Genomic DNA, 19,645 nt, shown 5'->3' with positions numbered 1-19,645 from the left:
ATACTTAACTAATGAATCACTGAACACTACATCAAAAACTAATTATGTACTATACAGTGGCTAACTGAATATAATAAAAAATAATAAAAAATAAAAAAAGAATGAGATTAAATGAAAAAGTTAATATTCTGAATTTACCACTCAATATTTTCATGACCTTGTTATTTGTGCTTTTTCTAAGCCAATTTCATCAATTTCAAAATGTGTACAATACCCATTTTACAAGGTTTTTTGAGAATTGTAGGGCACATGTCAAATGCCCATGTCTATATTTAACTATTTCTGCACAAATAGTAGCTGCTATTGTTCACTAATTTGGAAAAATCATAGATTCTAAAGGCAAAAAGAAATCTTCAGAAAACATCTGAATTCATTTTAGTGTTCCAGAGACAGAGATGCCACAATCCTCTTCCAGCACCTGATCCAAAATTTTATCCTTTAAGTAATTAACACTTCCTCACATCTTCCTGAAATCGTCTCAGTTTTTACATTTCAAAAAGGAGAAATTAGTCGTCTGAATTAAGTGCTGCTGACATCATGTAAGGATGTCCACTGAATTAAGCTATACAGAGGTAATGTTTAGTGTTCTTAACAAGACCATTTATAGTGGAGTTGATTGGGCATAAGCCAAAGTGAAGAAGATTTAGGGGTAACACTTTAAAACCTAGTGTTTATTTAGGGCTTAATATGTTGTAGACACCTTGCTAAGTGCTTTTTGTGGATTATCTTATTAAATATTCACCACAACTCTGAATTAAGTAGGGCTACTAAGATGTTCCATTTACAGATGAAGAAATCAAAGATTAAAAAGGTTAAATAACTTGATGAAAATGACATATAGCTGGTGTAGTGGTCAGGATTCTAAGTTCGGTTGGTCTGACTTCAGAGCCCTCTTGCTTAACCACTATGCTATATTGCCACTATACTGCTTATATCTTCACGTTTGTGAAGAGAAAACCTATGTTCTAGGCACATAAGAGCTTGCTGAGCCAAAGTCAAAAGCTAGTAAGTGATGGAGCTAGACTTTGAATCTTGATGCCAGTGTTTTTGCTATATCTGGGTAAGTTTAAATGAGAGCAAATGGGTTTACAAATGAGAAGATTTGTCCTTGCTTATTCCAGTTTGCACCTTATCTACGCTGCTGTGAGATCCATTTTACACACTTGCTACTTAAAGTTCTACCATGCATCCATACCACCTTCCCAAGTCTAACACAACTGGACTGCCATTGTATAAATTCACGCACTTCTGCTGGTTTGCTGTTTAATGTTGTATTCTCTGAAAAAAAGAGGTTGGCAGCACTAATGAATAGTTGGAGCAAAACTGCAGGAGGAATGCTGCATTTACTTAACAACACAATTTTTCCCAAGTACTATAGCAGTACTCATTTGCATACTAACAAATAAATGTGCTAATTATAAACCAAGCAGGATCAGGTCTGGTGGGACCTCTGCTAGGTAACATTTAGTCATTTCATATGTACAGAATGTACTGAAAATAATAAAGTGGCATATTATTATGTACATGTAATTTAGGCTTTTCACTAATGCAAATTGTATTAGCAAAGTTTGACAGTCCACGTTTCTGATTTGTCCTTCTAGGCACCATATAAGCTAGTTCCATTTAACTGCTTGTTCTCTCTTCTCCTCAAGCTGGCACCATATTTTCCATCTAAACACTGAAGTATCTTCAGTCTTTCAACCTTTATATCCAAGTCACTAATTTGGCACAATACTCCTGCAGTAAATGTGGGGACTAAATGTTTATGTATTTAGGTTGGGGTCCCCCTCCTATGGAACTTACCCAGATGTTTTGTGGCTATTTCCAAAGCTATTCCAGAAAGAAACAGTTCCACTACCTCCACATAAAAAAATCAGTGATTTTTTCAGCCATGGATGTGAAGCTTTCCTCCTAAAATAGAAAAAGAGAAGAGGGCTGGAATAAGAATTGAAAACCTCAACTGGTGGTAGTGTTTCTGCTGCTGTATTTAGAAAAGGATCACCCTAGGGCTCAAGGCAATCCTCTAGGCTCCTTATTAGAAACCATTCTCAATTCCATCCTCTATGGACCAAGTCCTCCCTACTGTGATATATTGGTATTCACTGATTTCTTGGGAATATATATATATAAACATATTATATATATATATAAAATATATTTCCTATATATATATATCCCATAATATACATATATGTATAAAATCCATACATATACATAAATAATGTGTATATATGTGTGATTATATACCGTGTGTATACATATATATATGCAGTGTGTGTGTATATGTGTATATATATATATTTTTTCAAACCTCATGTCCCTGTTGTATTTTCACTCTAGTTAGAAAATGAAAATATCAACTACTTTTGAAGAAAAACTTCACCTTCCCTCATACCTAATAGTTGCCTTTTGCATCTCCATGTAATCCAATAACAAACAGACTCAGGTGATATTTGGAGAGGAGTAATAATAAAAGCAACACTAGAGTGCTTATTACTTGTCAGGCACTGTTTTAAGCCCCTCATGTATATTAATTTAATTAATTTTTAAAAAGATTTTATTTATTTATTTATTTATTTATTTATTTATTTATTGGAGAGAGAGTGTGCACACATGAGCGGGGGAAGGGCAAAAAGCGAGAGAGAGAAGCTCAAGCACACTCCATGCTGAGCGCTGAGCCCCATGTGGGGCTTGAACCCACGATCCTGAGATCATGACCTCAGCCCAAACCAAGAGTTGGATGCTCAACTGACTAAGCCACCCAGGTGCCCCTTAACTCAATTAATTTTTATAATAAAACTGAGGGAGGTAAAAATATGATCTCCTTTTTCACAGATGAGGAAACTGAAAAAAAAAAGTGATTTGCACATTGTCATAAACTAGTTGATGGTAGAGCCAAGGTTCTTACCAAAAACTCTTGCTCATGCTCTTTCTTAACTACTGCATTACACTATCTCCTAATAATCATGGGGGAGCTCTAGAAAAAGAAGGCATTCTGGGAAATTGGCAAAAAATGATCTTTTCAAACTTCTCTCCTGTCATTCTCCCTCTCCTGAATCCTGGCAGAATTTCTCACTGCCTATTCAACTCTACCTCCAAACCTAGAGACTATGTACATTTCAGCTACCCTCTTTTTTTCTTAATGTTATAATGGAGGGATAAACCTTCCTTTTAATAAAAGCCAATCCTTTCATCTATATTTTGAATCCCTTCCCCTTTTGCTTTCCTAGGAGATTTATGCCATCATTTGACTTCTTTCCTGTATCTTCAAGCAATCCTTCTCTACTGGATTCTTTTTTCAGCTTTTAAACATATTATAGTCTCCTATGTTCAAACAAACAAGTGAACCGCCCTGGATCCCTTAGCCCTCTCAGTTACTGAACAATCTCACTCCTTCCATCAAACACAAATTTCTTGAATTGTCTACATTTCTGTCTCCATTTCTTCACCTCGACCCACTCCAATCTGTCTTCTGCCCCACACGACTCCACTGAAATAGCTCTTGATAAGGTCACAATGACACCCATGATGCTAAATTCATCCCTCTTGGCAATTCAACAGCATTCATCTCAGATGATCGCCTTCTTTCTTGATATACCCTCTTTCCTTGGATTTTGAGAACCTCACTCCCCTGCTTTTCCTTATATTTCTCTGACCATTCTTTCTCCATCTCCTTTTGTGGCTTCTCCATAAAACATTTAAATGTTTGTTGTGATGTCACAGAGTTTTTCTTTGCTCATTCTATTCTCTCCCTGAAATAAAATCATCCACTTTCATGACTTCAATAACCATCTTTATGCTGATGATTCTGTTTCTTATCCTTAATTTAACTCTCTCTTCTGAGTTCCAGAACCATGCACCTATTTTTAATATTCATTTGTATATCTCATAAGCACCTTAAATTCAGTATTTCCAAAATAAAACTCATTATCTACCCACCCCATTGCCTAAAACCAATTTTGACCCTCCTCTATTATTCCTTACCTCAATAAAATATAGCATTATTAATTTTTATCATTTTGAAACTTCCCATCTTTCTTAAGATCCCATTATTTAAGTCCTGTAGATTTCTGATCTTAAATATCACTCAAATGTATCTACTTCTTTTTATCATCCTCTTCCAGGCCATTAACACGTCTCTGTATCTAATTTGTTCCCTCTGAATAGTCCCAGGCTAATACTTTTTAGTGACTTCCTATTCTTCTTACTTTAAGGTCCAGAATTATTATTTTTTTCTTCTCAGAGACCCACTTTATTCAGTTCTGTATATATGAGGACATTGGCACAAGCCCAATCCATAGCTTGTATCACCCTGTGGAGAATAAAGCATAAGGTCCACAATTATTAATGTAACCTACAATGCTTGGCCTTCTCCTGAATTCCCATTATGTGCTCTCCTTCTTTCAGTTCCTTGAAACCCCCAAGTTCTTCCTTGCCTCACTGTTTTTTTCATATGCTCATATTCTCTGTCTGGAAGGTAATACCTTCTACATGGGGCTAACTCATATTCCTACTTCAGGCCTCAATTTAAATACTTTTTATTCAGGTAGACCTTCTCTGACCTCTCAAGTCTATGTCAGATCCTTGCAGTGACATCCTATAGCCACCTGTACTTCCCCTATAAAAAGTATTTATTGGAACTACTTATCCCTCCTATTATCTTATAAATTCTATGAGGACAGGGACCATATCTATCTTCTTCTATATTCCCAATGCTTAGCAAAGTGCATGACAAGTAGTTGGTACTCAAAAATTTGTGAATGATTGAATTAATGGGAGAATAGGAATTATATATAGAACAATTAATTTGGCTTGGCAATAGGGGTCATGGAAGAATTTAAAGAGAAAATGACTTTTTAGATAAGTCTTGAAGAATAAACAGCAATTTGAAGCACTTTTGTAAAGATATAGAGGAGAAAAGTGTGAGGCCTCAAAGTACATGATGTGTGCAGTAACTTAGAGCTGTCTGGTATGGCTGTAGTACAGGAGAGAATCGTAGAAGGTAGTAGGTTGGGCATAACTGTGAAGGTCTTTGTGTGTACCATCTGATTAATGATGTTTGGCAGCAGCATCTAAGAGAAACAGCAAGCAAGATTTTGTGTTGTGGAAGATCCAGAGTTCAGAGCAGACTGACAATTACCAGGGAAGGACTAAAATCAGAAGTACTTGGCAAAATGGCTATAAATAAGTATTCCTTTCCTTTTTGGCTCCACTTTGTTTGGAGGCTCCCTAGAGACCTGTATCCCTATTTCTAGTGACCAGAGAGTATGTGTGGAGCCTGCCTGACAAGAGATGGCTGAGCATACTGAGAAATGAGGAATCGTGTCCTCCTCTTGCAGGTGGAATCCCCAGGCCAGTGGAAAAATGGTGTCTCTTCATGACCATTTTGTGATCCTTTTTCAGTTTGGTAAATCACATCACAACATGTATTGGATTTTACATTTTTTCAGGAGCCTTGGACTTTCCTAGAGATTTGTAAGTCTTTAGGCAATTGGTATGCAGTATAGTAATGTCTGATTTTTTAAAGGGGCATATTTGGAAACAGAGTACAATGACACTGACCTTTTCTCTGAGTGGCTGTTTTTGCAAACATCATAGCAAATACGTTCAGGAATTGCTCATTCATGGGAGCTGTTCAGGAGCAGGGGAAGGGAAGTGCCCTGGGAATTGACAACAGCAGCAAAGCAGTACAGAAAAGAGCAGAGAGTCTCAGACATGGTGAATAGGGTCATTTTTTGCTGTGAAAAGATTGATGCTTCCTTATCTGGAGGATGGATCCATATATTCTTAAACTTTTGGTTGAATATTTGTTTGTTTGTTTTGACACAGAGGATCATAAACATGGCCATTGTTTTGGTCTCACTTCTATTTTCAACTACCTAAGTGTCTGGATAGTTTTATCCTCTGTAAAATGAGGGGGTTAGACTAAATTTTCTCTATACTCAATTCCCACTCTGACATTTGACAATTCTATGATTTCTAGTTGGGTACATTTATACGTATTGTGGTGGAAATGTGATTGTATATGACTAGAAGATGGGTAGTAGAAATAGTACAATTTCTTCTCAATGAACACAGTGGGTTTTGCGTACGTATTTTGATGTATAATTCATGAAGTTTCTAAATTTCCCACTTGGAGAGAGAGTTCGTGACAATAAAATTACATTCTGCCTAATCATTTCGCCTATGTTGTGTGTGTGGGTAGGGGGTTTATTACAAAAGGGTGTGTGTTAGCTAAGAAGGGTTATCTGAAGGTAATTGTAGAAGTAGGCTTCTGTTTAAGATGAGGAAATAGGAGAAAGAGAAGAAAAAGATTAAGCATAGCTTTAAGTAACCTACTTAATAAAAGTTTTTGAAAAACACTAGAAAGAGTTATTAGCTTGTCAACTAAATCAGAGCCAATCTCTGCTTATGCCTTCATTGGAAACCTCTTCAAGATGGACACCCAGACTATCCATTTATTCATTGTTTCACTAATGGGAGAAGGAGGCAGTATGAAAACTCTTCTTCGGGATTAAGGAAGAGGAAATGAAGTGAGAGAAGCAGCCCATAGGTTTCCTCCCTCTCATCCAGTTGGCAGAGAATGTTCGAGGATCCAGTAAATTCTCTCTTGCCTTCTTCTCTTCCTCCCCCACAAACATCACTAGCAGCAAGAAAAAAAAAAAAAAGGAAACACTGAGAGGAGTGGGAGAGCAAGGGCTAGATTACCTATGGCGTTCCTGCTCCATCCAATTATCAGCTTTATCAAGGTTTTGTTGGCAGTTACATAAGGGAGACGTTGGGACATAGAAGGACTGTTGAAGGGAGGTCGGGGGGAGATACGTGGGCATCAAATTTTAACCACTTAGCTACTATCATTGCAGAGAATCATAGCAGATGTCACATTTTACTATTCAGCATGCTATATTTGGTGCATGAGCCATATCCTTAGCTTTTATGCTTCCTCATAATATTAGATTGTTGTGTCTGTGAAAAGAAATGTAAGAAAGTAAAATTTAGAACATATAAAACACAGGTATTGAAGACCATACTCAGACACAGCTATATGGAACCCACAAGTTTGTTAGGGAGAGCGCACACTTGCACGGTGACAACTCTGAATACCAAAGTAGTGTTTTCAAAGCAACAACTTAACAAGGGTAAACAATAGAGTGCAAGTGGAGTAATTGAATAGTCAGAGTTAGGTGGGTTTTTATCATAAAAGGTTGCTTGCTTGGAGAACATGCGTTTTGGGAAGGTGACACCCATAACTGCTTCATAATCAGTAGATCACTGGGACTATTTTCTAGTCAATGCTTCAATCTTAGTAGTAATCTTGATATTTTCAACTCTGGTATGGAATTACTGGTCTATGTTAGGTAATATTTATTGTCATGTGGGTCTTAGAAAGCATGCTGTCCTTGAAGACAGCTAGCAGGAGAACAAGGTGCTTGCAAGTTTCCAATTGGCCTGGGAAGGGATAAAATTTGCCACCTGAAGTGCCAAGGGAACAAGTACATAATGTACTTCTTCCTTAATGAAATTCAAGGTTGGTGGAGGAAGGGTTCTCCCTGATTTTCAGTTACTTAATAGAATGTCCAGGAAGATGGAATTGAACAGTGAAATACAGACTAAGGGTCACAGTGACCCAGTATTTTAGCAGCCCTTAAATATCTGTTGAATTCTCTTAGAACCAACCTGAGGCATGGGTCTCTTAGGACAATAGCTAAGCCTGTAGAGGGAAAAGATTTTTGTTAGGATACAAGAGTTCTGTGTCTCAATTCTGGCTTGAAATCTTATTTTCAGAGTGACTTTGAACATATTAATTCCCTAAGATAGATATTGGATTTATTAAACACAAAGGAATTCCTTTTCTGTCTATGAAACTTGATCTCATCAGATGACTTTAGAGTACAATAATCTTTATATTTATCACATGATGGTTTGGAACGGTGGGAGGATGGAGAGGGAAGTGCTGGAAGTTGGATAATTGTAAATGTACGAGTGCTTTAGTGAGCTCCACAGATAGATAAATCTGGAAGGGAATATGATCATAGACTCTATTCACTCAACTGTATATCATCTAGCAGGCCTGCCTGACCCTTTGCCTCTTTTCTCTGCAAGTTTCAATACTGCTATGGACTGAATTGTGTCCCCCTACCCCTGAAAATTCTTATACTCTCTTCAAAAGAAGAGATACCAGAGAGTGCTCTCCCCCTGTATGTGAGAACACAAGAAGAAAGTGGTTGTTTGCAAGCCAGGAAGAGTGTTCTCACTAGAAATCAACCATGCTGGCACCTTGGTCTTGCACTTCCAGTTTCTAGAACTGGGAGAAAATAAATTTCTGTTGTTTAATTTACCCAGTGGTATTTTGTTACAGCAGCCTGAGCAGACTAAGATAATTACTATCTCCTACTATCTGCCATGTGATCTGTAAAGAAAGGAAATCTAATGCCAATTTGAGTTTATATTCTTGAGAATCCATTAGAGCCCAGATCTTCAGGGGTTGGGTAATACAAGTTATTTGTTGCATTGTTATAGTGAGAAACTGGCCTTGACTACCCTCCTTTGCATCAAAACAACCCTCCCTTTCTTGCACATACACACTTCATTTCACAGCGTTTGTGTATTTCTTCCTCATTAGTGTTTCTTTTCTCTATGTTTGCTACTCCTCTAGTCATGGACACAAAGAAACTGGAGAACATCACACCAGTGTTCAAAACTATTGGTTTCTCTTCAGGTATGACCTTGATGAGCCTGTTTATTATTTTTTCCTCATCCATGGCTTACCTTTTAGATTCCTTAATATATGGCCACTAACCAAGTGTATCTGCAACTATATTCTGTTATTATGTTAAGAACTATGAACTCTTTGTGGTTAATCCATTAATAAATTCAGGCAATATTTATTGAGCATCTATGACATGCTTCTGTTCTAGATGCTGAAATACAGTGATAAACAAGAAAGGCAAAAGTATTTTTTGCCTATATAGAGCTTACCTTTAGTGGGGGAAGACGGATAATAAATATATAGAGAAATGAATTTTAAAACATAACTTTAGGTGGGAATAGCTTCTGTGAATAAAATGGAGTGGAGAATTGTTGGGTCAGTGACCACCTTACATAAGTTGACTAGGGAATTTTTCTCCAGGGAAGTGACAAATGAGCTGAGAACTAAAGTGGTGAGTGATGAGAAAGACCTAGAGAATTGTAGGTAGACTAGTGCAAAAGACCTAAGTTGGAAATGTATGGGACATATACACAGACCACAAAGAAAATCACTGTGGCTGGAAGTAGTGAGAGACACAGATGACGATGTCAAAAGATATTTAGGGGCCATATTATGGGGAATCCAGAAGGCTATGGTGAAAAGCTTGGATTTAATCTTGGATGCAGTGGAAAGCAATTGAGGGGGTTAAGAAAGGAAGAAAGGGGTCTGATTAACACTTTGCAAAGATGCTTCTGGGTGCTGTCTGGAGGATGGGCTATAGGGAGCCAGAGTGAAGGCAAAAAGCCCAATTATAGGCTATTGTAGTATTCCAAGAGAAAGATAATAGTGGATTGAGCTAAGATGGTACAGTGGAGGTAGAGAGAAGTTTTTGGATACTGGATGTCCTTTTATTATTTTTTTCTTTATACATAAGTTTTTATTTCTCTTGGGTAAATACCTAGGAGTGGGATTCCTGAATTATATGGTAAGCATATGTCCAACTATATTAGAAACTGCCATGCTGTTTTCTAAAGTAGCTATGAGATCTTGTATTTTCACCAGGATGTATGTGTTTTTTGTTTTTGCTTTTGTTTACTTTAAGAGAATTTAATAAAAGATTTATAAAGGTGTGGGCAGGGTTAAAGGAAATAACAAGGGATGATGAAGTACCCACATACTTAGAAAGCCACTGCCAAACCATATTTATCTGGCATTTCTATTCTATTTTCTGTATCTCTAATTATTCCTTGCCAGTGCAAATATTTAAAGTTATTTTTCCCAAAGACTAGTATGATAACAATATTAAGGACAAAGAGTTATAACTATTACCATTAACCAGGCACTCTCCTAAGCACTTTACATATATTAATTCATTTAATCCTCATGACAAACCTATGACAAATTAGCCTTCCTGCTATAAAGTGATACAGGTTTTTTTTTTTAGTGTTCAATGATTCATTTTTTGCTTATAACACCCAGTGCTGCATGCAGTATGTGCCCTCCTTAATAACAATCACCTGGCTAACCCATCCCCCCACCCCACCCCCAAAACCTTCAGATTGTTTCCCGGAGTCCATAGTCTCTCATGGTTCATCTCCCCCTCTGATTTCCTCCCCTTTCAGTTTTCCCTTCCTTCCCCTAATGTCCTCCATGCTATTCCTTATGTTCCACATATGAGTGAAACCATATGAAAATTGTCTTTCTCTGCTTGACTTATTTCACTTAATATAATCCCTTCTAGTTCCATCCATGTCCATGCAAATGGTGAGTATTCATCCTTTCTTATGGCCGAGTAATATTCCACTGTGTATATGAACCACATCTTCTTTATCATTCATCTGTTGAAAGGCATCTCAGCCCCTTCCACAGTTTGGCTTTTGTGGACATTGCTGCTATTAACATTGGGGTGCATGTGGCCCTTCTTTTCACTACATCTGTGTCTTTGGGGTAAATACCCAGGAGTGCAATTGCTGGGTCATAGGGTAGCTCTATTTTTAATTTTTTGAGAAACCTCCCTACTGTTTTCCAAAGTGGCTGTACCAGCTTGCATTCCCACCAACAGTGTAAGAGGATTCCCCTTTCTCCACATCCTCCCCAACATTTGTTGTTTCCTGCCTTGTTAATTTTTGCCATTCTAACTGGTGTAAGGTGGTATTTCAATGTAGTTTTGATTTAAATTTCCCTGATGGCTAATGATGTTGAACATTTTTTCATATGTCTGATATCCTTTTAGAGTAGAGCAGGCAGCATTCAGTGGATTGGATATAGTGGTTTATGCAATGCTATGATTATGGCCATCTCTATGGCCCTTACTCTTTGCTTTCTTACTCAACTTCTGTCATTCAGATATAATCTCTTGGTTTCCAGTGTTCTTATTATTTCAATGTGGTATGCCTTAGTGTGCATCTATTTTACATCAGTTTTGCTGGGTATTCAATTGCCCCTTTTAGTCTGGAAATTATTTCTTTTTTTTAATTTTTTTAATTTTTTAATTTTATTATGTTATGTTAATCACCATACATTACATCATTAGTTTTTGAGGTAGTGTTCCATGATTCATTGTTTGTGTGTAACTCCCAGTGCTCCATTCAGTACATGCCTTCTTTAATACCCATCACCAGGCTAACCCATCCCCCCACCCCCTCCCCTCTAGAACCCTCAGTTTGTTTCTCAGAGTCCATAGTCTCATAGTTTGTCTCCCCCACCGATTTCCCTCCCTTCATTTCTCCCTTCCTACTATCTTCTTTTTTTTTTTTTTTTAACATATAATGTATTATTTGTTTCAGAGGTACAGGTCTGTGATTCAGCAGTCTTACACAATTCACAGCACTCACCATAGCACATACCCTCCCCAGTGTCTATCACCCAGCTCCCCCATCCCTCCCACCCCCTGCCACTCCAATACTGCTCAGTTTGTTTCCTGAGATAATTCCTCATATCAGTGAGGTCATATGATACATGTCTTTCTCTGATTGACTTATTTCGTTCAGCATAACACCCTCCAGTTCCATCCATGTCTTTGCAAATGGCAAGATTTCATTCCTTTTGATGGCTGCATAATCTTCCACTGTATATATATACCACTTCTTCTTTATCCATTCATCTGCCAATGGACATCTTGGCTTTTTCCATAGTTTGGCTATTGTGGACATTGCTGCTATAAATATCGGGGTGCACGTACTCTTTCGGATCCCTACATTTGTATCTTTGGGGTAAATACCCAGTAGTGCAATTGCTGGGTCATAGGGTAGCTCTATTTTCAACTTTTTGAGGAACCTCCAAACTGTTTTCCAGAGTGGCTGCACCACCTTGCATTCCCACCAACAGTGTAGGAGGGTTCCCCTTTCTCCGCATCCTCACCAACATCTGTTGTTTACTGACTTGTTAATTTTAGGCATTCTGACTGGTGTGAGGTGGTATCTCATTGAGGTTTTGACTTGGATTTCCCTGATGCTGAGTGATGTTGAGCACTTTTTCATGTGTCTGTTGGCCATTTAGGTGTCTTCTTTGGAAAAATGTCTGTTCATGTTTTCTGCCCATTTCTTGATTGGATCATTTGTTCTTTGGGTGTTGAGTTTGATGAGTTCTTTATAGATTTTAGATACTAGCCCTTTATCTGATATGTCATTTGCAAATATCTTCTCCCATTCTGTCAGTTGTCTTTTGGTTTTGTTGACTGTTTCTTTTGCTGTGCAAAAGCTTTTTATCTTGATGAAGTCCCAATAGTTCATTTTTGCCCTTGCTTCCCTTGCCTTTGGCGATGTTTTAGGAAGAAGTTGCTGTGGCTGAGGTCGAAGAGGTGGCTGCCTGTGTTCTCCTTTAGGATTTTGATAGATTCCTGTCTCACATTGAGGTCTTTCATCCATTTAGATTTATTTTTGTGTATGGTGTAAGAGAATGGTCGAGTTTCAGTCTTCTGTATATAGCCGTCCAATTTTCCCAACACCGTTTATTGAAGAGACTGTCTTTTTTCCATTGGATATTTTTTTTCTGCTTTGTCGAAGATTAGTTGACCATAGAGTTGAGGGTCCATTTCTGGGCTCCCTATTCTGTTCCATTGATCTATGTTTCTGTTTTTGTGCCAGTACCATGCTGTCTTGGTGATCACAGCTTTGTAATACAGCTTGAAATCAGGCAACCAATAACCAGTAACGAGATTGAAGCAGTGATCAAAAACCTCCCAAGAAAGAAGAGTCCAGGACCTGATGGATTTCCTGGGAATTCTACCAAACATTCAAAGAAGCAATAACACCTATTCTCTTGAAGCTGTTTCAAAAAATAGGAACAGAAGGAAAACTTCCAGACTCATTCTATGAAGCCAACATTACCTTGATCCCAAAACCAGGCAAAGACTCCATCAAAAAGGAGGATTTCAGACCAGTATCCCTGATGAATATGGATGCCAAAATTCTCAACAAGATCCTAGCTAATAGGATCTAACAGTACATTAAAAGGATTATCTATCAAATTATTTTTTTGATAATTTCTTCCTCATTTTCTCTGTTCTCTTTTAGGAAAATCCATCACTGCTATGTTGGAACTCCTGGTTTGAACTTCTAAATTAAATTTTTTCCCCTTTTTTCTATCTCTGTTTCTTTGGTTTAGTTTTTGTGAGAATTCCTCAACTTCATTTCCACTACCGCTATTGAAATTTTATTTCTGTTGTCTCTTAAAATATCTAAGAACTCTTTTACTTAATGTTTATTTTTTCTAGTTGCTATTCTTGTTTAATGACTACAATATCTTCTTTTATATTTCTGATGATCTTAATGGTTTTGAAAGTTCTCCTCTCTCTGATATATGTTTCCCCTGAGTTATTTTTTCTTAACTTTTTTGTTTTGATCTCTTCCTTTTATGATAGACTTTTAAAAAATTATGTCTTAGGGTCCTTGTATGTTTGGTTATATTTGAGTGGGACACAAAAAAGCTGATTAAAAGTTTTTGTCATGGAGGGCCTTATTATAGGATGATTTGGCTGGATCCCCTCTGTTGGTGAACTCCTAATTATTTTTAGATAATTTTCTATAAGGCTGATCAGATTCTCTCAGAAAATAATCTTCCAATCTTCTACCTGGGGCAAGCCTTGGCTGCAGGTTTCTGGGAACTAACCAGAAGAGGGCTGGTGGTCTCAACATACAGTAGATAGCTAGATCACACACTGAGTTCTAGCTGAGATACCCAGTCCAAACACTTCGTATTTTAATGATCAGAATAAGTTTCTACTCTTTGGTAAGAGGGAAGTATGTAGGGGAATTACCCTGCTGTAAAGAAAAGAGGAGGGGATTTGGAGGCTTAATTGCTCCGTAAACCATCTTTCAACAAATTCCCATGTTTTCAGCTCCACTTTCACCCTCACTTATAGAAGTACCCAATGGTGACTGGATGCTGCCAATTTATGAGCCTCTTGGGAGATTATTGGTGCAAATTGTATTGTTCATTTTCTCACTGCTGGTTTAGGATTCAGGTTTCTTGGGTCTCCCAGTCAGTTAATAGTTGCTTTTTTGCTTTCCTTTTCCTAAAATGCTTTTCATGCTGTTTCATGTTTGTTTTTCCTTATGGGTTTATGCCTCTAAAATAGTTTATTTTGTGTCATTTATACATAAATGTGAATGTCTAATCCATTGCATTTAACTGAAAACCCTTCTTTATTTTTTATCATGACATTTAATGTGTTTATTTTGTAGCACTTCTATTATATTACATATTTATATATTTGCTTATTATATGTCTCCATCCACAAGTATGCTTGCTTCATGAAAATAGGGATATTGTCTATCTTGTTCACTATGCATCCCTAGTGCCTAGGACATAATAGACAGTAAGTATTTGCTGCATAAATTAATCTGACTTATTTTATTAATTAAAAATGACATTTATAGTCATAGCATCTGATAGTGGTTGTGGTGAAAAAAATGAAAATAATTATATAACAAATTAGTCAGATCAAAATGGGAGAATTAGATACTCAAGGAAAAACAATATATAAGACAAGACACATAATAGCACAAGTGTATTTTACTGCAAAACCAATATATTTTCAACTTTATAATGCTACATTTTGTTCATAGTGGGCTGCCTCTGAAACATGTCTATGAACTTAAACTCATTGAGTCTTAGAAGTGGGGAGAAAACTGTAAATTATTCAGTTTAATATCTTGTTTTACAGATAAGGAAACTGAGGATGAGAAAGGTGGAGTTATTAGCCAAATATCAGACAGGTAGTTAGTGGCAGAGCTGAGGCCAGGGCCAATCTCTTCAGACCATCTGCCCGTTGCTCTTTCTAATCTGGGGCCTGAAGATATGGCCTGATCCAAACAGCCCAGTTGTGTTAATGTGTACCATCACTGGCCCACTAATCTCACAGGGATGTTAGAACAGTAAAAGTATAGTAATAGTTTTGAGTGGGATTTGGATGAAAAAAATTAGTGGCAGGAGTTTTTTTTAACACTTATACAAACATAAGATACAGTTAAGGAAAGAGAGATTATTTACACAGTAGCCTTTCAATTAACCTCAGATTCCCTCAGGGGAGAATGATTCTGTATTATATGACGTATATTGCTTGTGTTAAATACCATACAGTTGGCCCATGATTGACTATTTATATGGATAGAAGTCCAAGAAGCTAATAGCCTCGGTCCTTCCAGCAAAAAACCACTGAGGGAGACCAGTCCTAAATGCTAGATGTGACCTTGATAAAAATGACAAGACTTTGCAGGTGAGTTTGTGGTGTTTTGCATTTTATCAAAATCCTTCCATTTGGAGTGGAGGGGAGCAAACAAGGGGGCAGGCCCTTTCACAGAGAGCCACTGATTTTGGCTATACAGTAAAAGCTGATCTATTTTGATGTATCTGCCTGGGGCCTAGAACTTGAAAAACTTTAGCCAGAGAGACAAGTTTTTCTTTGAGTAACTAAATTGCTTTTCACATTTCTATTTTATGTCTGCAGAGGGAACACACAATAAATTTGGGTAAGAATGTAGCAGGCAGAAATCAGAGCTGATGAATTCCAAGCTTACATAAACTAAGGTTCCCAATCCCAGGTGCTTTTGTTTTTTCCTGTCAGTTTGACTTAGTAAAACAAGACAGATATTCTGAGTCCTCCGAACTCCTGTCCCATTACTCAGGGATTTTGGAGACTGAGCATTGCAACTGCTTTGTTGAAATAGAAGAGGATTTAGTGGGCTAGGATGTGATGGGGAGAGAGGGTGACGAGTGTGGGGAGCAGCACATCAGGCTGCTCATTCATAGGAGATGATTTGTGTTCATTCATAGGAGATGTGAAAGTGGAGGAAGCACAGAATCCAGCCCCCTACAGCAACCACAAGCAACTGCCACTCTTACTTGCCTGAAGATACTGCAGAAACCCAAAGTTCACAGCCCTCCTGACTGAGAGTTTAAGCCCAGAGAAGGATCAGAGCAAATGCTTGTAGGTTTGCTTTAGCCCTTATATTTATACAGTGTTGTTGACTTTTTAAAATTATGAAACTTGAGCAACTTTAGTGAATCAAACATGGATGTCCAGCACTTTGAGTGCCTGCCTGGCTGACTTTTTTCAGGTCCAGTCATGGTTTTATGTGGCTTGAGGTTATTTCACAAATATATTTCTTTTGGTTGATTCTAATGATTGTATAGTCATCCACCCTGTTAATATCCAATAGTGCTTTTAGCCATCCTCCAGATATTGAGCATTTGGCCTCTTTCATGGAATGTCTTTTAACCACTCCCATTTTGCACCAAACTCTATTCACCTTTTAAGGTTCTGGTTCAATACTACCTCTTCCAGGATACCTTTCTTTTCCCCACCCCCATCCTGCTCCAGCCCCGTAGAATAAAATCAGTTCTTTTTTTTTGCTCTTGTAGCTCTTTGTCTTTATTTCCATGAAGAACATGTTACACATACAGTTGTCTTCCCTGTTATGTTATAGGCTCCTTGAGGGCAGGGATTGGGTCTAATACATAATTGAATCCCCTAAGCATATGAATAGTGATTTACAGATACACATACAGCAGATGAATATTTAACCAGCAATATAATGAACATTTTTGCATAAATTATTTTCATTTATTTTGGATTATATCCTTGGGGGTATATTTCTGCAAATGGAATTACTTGGGCAAAGAGCAGTTACACACTGTCATAGTGTGTTCCAGAAATTTCACCAGCAATTTATGTGGTGACCTGTTTCCTGACAGTGGTCTTTATTACACACATACTACCAAGCTGGGGGACATTGTGATTTAATTTGTATTATGCTGAGGTCACATGTTTTGTCCTGTGATTATATACTGAATATGTTCCCTATTGTGCTTGTTGTCCATTTTTTTTGATGACTCATCTAGTGAGCTTTATACATTTATCTCGTATGTTTCATTATTTATTTATATGTTCTGACTGGTGTGTTTTGAAAGTTCTCAATTGTATATATTTTCCCCTTTGGTGATTTCCTTTTTGATTTTATCTTATTATAGTACAATATGCGCAAGATTTTCTGTCATATATTTGAGCACATTATCTTGGCTTCAATGATACCCTTTATTTTTTCAATGGCTACAATAGCTAGATAAACAAGGCTGTTCTAGGTTTTTTTTTTTTTTTCCTAGTTTCACAGTTTAGATTTGTATGTCTAGCTTTTTGATCCATCTGGAAATTATCGAAGCATAAGATGTGAGAGACATATAACCAAATTCAGTTCTCTTCTTATGGATACACAGTTTCCCCACTGATATTTATTTGTTAGTGATTTGTTAGTGTTCCCTTTTGTGTGTGTGTGTGTTCTTTCTAACCAACTGGAGACATTCTTATAAATTTGGCTCTCCTTGTTTAAAATATGCTATTTAATTGATCAATCTTCATTTTTAATTCAATGCCAAAAGGTTTTTTATATATGTATAGCTTTGTAATAAGGTTTAAAACCTGAGAAGCTATACACCATCATTATTTACAATGGTATTTTTTGGCATTTTGTCTTTTTATTTTTCCAGGTGAATTTCACTATAAATGTGTCATGGTCTGTAAAACCCCCTGCAGAATTTTTAATTGATATTGCATTAAATTTATATATTAACTTAAAGAGTCTTATCTTTCTTGTATTTTAGTCTTGCCAGTTGGGAGCAAATTGTCTCTTTCCATTTATTCATGTCTTCCTTTATTTCTTCAATTATGATTTTATTATTTCCTTTGAATACATTTCTTTTGTCATTGTTAAATTTTTCAAAGTACTTTTAAACTGATGATCTCATTCAGTGACTCTGCTGTAGGTGAGTAGAAGGATTTAGATGCAGCCAAGAATGACTGAATTATAATGGTTATTTTTCCCCCAGTATTCATCAGGATTACTTTTTTTTTTGGTAACAGCTTTATTGGGATATAATTCACATACACATAGAATTACACAAATTTATACAATTTATATATACATATAAATGTGTGTACATTAAATAGTTTATAGTATATTTCAGAATTGTGCAACCTTCACCACAATTTTAGAAAATTTTTATAACTAAAAAAATGAAAGAGTGAGAAATGTAACCATATGGGAATATCAAATCATGGTGGACATTGAACTAAAGGAATGATGAGGTTTTGGGCAGCATAAGTGTTAAAAGTTTTAGACATATTGAAAGTATAAGTCCATAAATTTTAATTACACCACATAGCTAATAAAATACAAATAAACAAATGAAACAATCTATCCTACCATTCCTGCACCACTTCTCAAGACATTGACAACCACTAATCTACTTTTTATATACTAATTTCTCTATAGATTTGTCTAGTCTGGACATTTAATATGTATGAAATCGTGAAATAAAAAATGGACTTTTAAGGAGAAGCAAAGCAACATTTATTAAGCACCTACGTATCTGTTAAACACTTTCTATATTTTTTCTTATTTAATCTTCAAACAGCCATTTAAGTTAGGTAATATTTCCATTTTAGATAAGGGAATTGATAGTAGAGAGGTTGGGCAATTTGTTTGAGATCACAGGGTTAGGATGTGACATAACCTGGATGCGTTGACTAGATCTTTGTCCAAGCTCTTTCTGCCTTAAGGTACTTAGGAAGTTTGGAAAATATCTCACCAATACTCTAGCTTTAATGGTCCTTAATGCCTTCCACAGAGACAAAACACTAATATGACATTTTTGACACTGTGAGGGCTGAAAGAGCAGAGTAGAATAGAGTATTTTGTACAGCATAGACCCATGGATCTACAGAAATTTGCTCTTTCAACTTCCCTCCATCAGATATTGAGAATGACCAATGGTCTGTGTACAGTTTGAATCACAGAGCCATGGGAAATTAGAGTTTCAAGCTGAAAAGAGCCTCAGAGGCCACCTGGTCTAGCTGCCTTATTTTATTGATGAAGAAACTAGGACCCAGAAAGAGCAAGCTATTTGCTCAATACCATATAGCTCAAATATGGTGACAGAGGATGACCTTTCATCTGTTACTGGAAAAATAAATGTACCAAAGGTTAAAGTCCCATCCAGAATAACTGCAGAAAACAAATTAAGGGGAAAGTAAGATAGTGATGTGGAAAGGTCACTGAATTAGGTCAGAAGGTCTGGATTCCAACATCATCTCTGCCACTAATTCACTGTGAGACCTTAGACAGGTCACTTAACCTCTTTCAACTTCTGTTTCTTCATCTGGAAATGGTTAGGTTGGAATATATGATCTTTTGAAAAATTGCATTTATGTAACACTCTCAAAATTGTATTGAATAAGTAAATAAGTGAACCTTTGTATAAATGTTAAATGTTATGCTATTTTTGGAAGATACCCAGTGAACTACATAACTGAAAAACTGAAAAGAGGGGTAACCAAAAAAGGTTTTAAAGAACCAGTACTGTAAATTTACATGCATCTAGGGATAAATGCATTAATGCACCTTTTTTAAACATGAAAGGTTATTTCTTCAACAAATGAAAGGAGTGTCTGACTATTTC

This window comes from Mirounga angustirostris, unplaced genomic scaffold, assembly GCF_029215605.1.
Source record: "Mirounga angustirostris isolate CCGP_5_RB_7025 unplaced genomic scaffold, mMirAng1.0.hap1 SCAF_11, whole genome shotgun sequence".
In the NCBI taxonomy this organism is placed as follows: Eukaryota; Metazoa; Chordata; class Mammalia; order Carnivora; family Phocidae; genus Mirounga; species Mirounga angustirostris.
This window is presented reverse-complemented; position numbering follows the sequence as displayed.